Source organism: Fragaria vesca, linkage group LG6 (assembly GCF_000184155.1).
Source record: "Fragaria vesca subsp. vesca linkage group LG6, FraVesHawaii_1.0, whole genome shotgun sequence".
Lineage (NCBI taxonomy): Eukaryota > Viridiplantae > Streptophyta > Magnoliopsida > Rosales > Rosaceae > Fragaria > Fragaria vesca.
In genome coordinates this window covers 20,411,951-20,413,146 of record NC_020496.1, presented here as the reverse complement: position 1 = coordinate 20,413,146, position 1,196 = coordinate 20,411,951, and positions in this window count along the sequence as shown.

Sequence of the window (1,196 nt, the reverse complement as noted above, 5' to 3'; positions counted from 1 at the left end):
AGGAGAGCAATTTATACTTGAAACCAGTACATGGTGAAAGAGGTACGAAAACTCATATCATGTTTCAGCAAAAACTGACACCAAAAGATAAATCAGCATTCCCATCTTTCATATGTTCTGCACTAACTGCCCAAGGAACAACTTCATTCTATTTCAATTACTATGTAAACCACTATGAATGCTGATATATATTGGCAGAAGTAAAGCACAACAGAAAGAAACCTAAATCTCTTAAACTTGTAGCTCCTACCTTTTTCGATCCGCAAAACATACTAAAACCCTAACGTATTCAAACCTAACCTAAAACTAACAATATATATAGAGATGTGAATGAAAACCCAGTCAAATGAACAGTAACTAAAATGAAATCTGACACAGAAAGAACCCAGAGAGTTTTATAAAGGTGGACAGGAGGTTGAGAGGAAGGATTGGTTGGTAGATCTCCTGGTAAACTCAACGGATGTCGAGAGGAAGGATCAGTCAGTGGTCGCATTCTTCTGCGAATTCGACCTCGAATGAGACCAAATTGCATACCCACCATCAACATTTAGAAACCCATCCAACTAACACCAAGCCGAAATCACATTTAAACTATATTCAACACTCTAAATTAACAAAACAAAAACCAATAGAAAGCTAGACCAGATTTACAAAGAAAAATTAGGAAATCGACTTTGATTTCAGAAGAAAGATGAAGAAATCGATAGAAAAGGAAAAGGAAGAGAAGGATTACCAAGGGTGAATAGCAGGTGACCGGAGACGAGGAAGCTCGTCAGAAAAGCAAAGTCCGACGAACTGTCCTTATTCAATTCAAACTAGAGAGGACCAAAACTGGGTTAGGGTAGAGGACGAAGAGAGAATGCAAATAGTATGGTGGGAGGTCGAGATGTCACCGGACGGTGGCGGAAACTCGGCTGCGCAGGACGGTGGCATATAACTCGGCTGCGCAGGACGGTGGGGGAAACTCGGCTGCGGCGGGCTAGGGTTGGTTTCGACTATAGTCTTTCTCTCTCGTTCTCGACTGAAGGAGGCAAGGAGCTGGAAAAGAGAACTGAAGAATAGAATAGGGTTTTTAAGTTTTATACTTGGGACCAGTGGTCCAGATGAAGTGAGGATGAGATCAATGGTTACGATTAAACCAGGAGTTCACATTTTTTGGTCACCGCGTCATATGTTGTAGCAATTTTTTTTTTTTT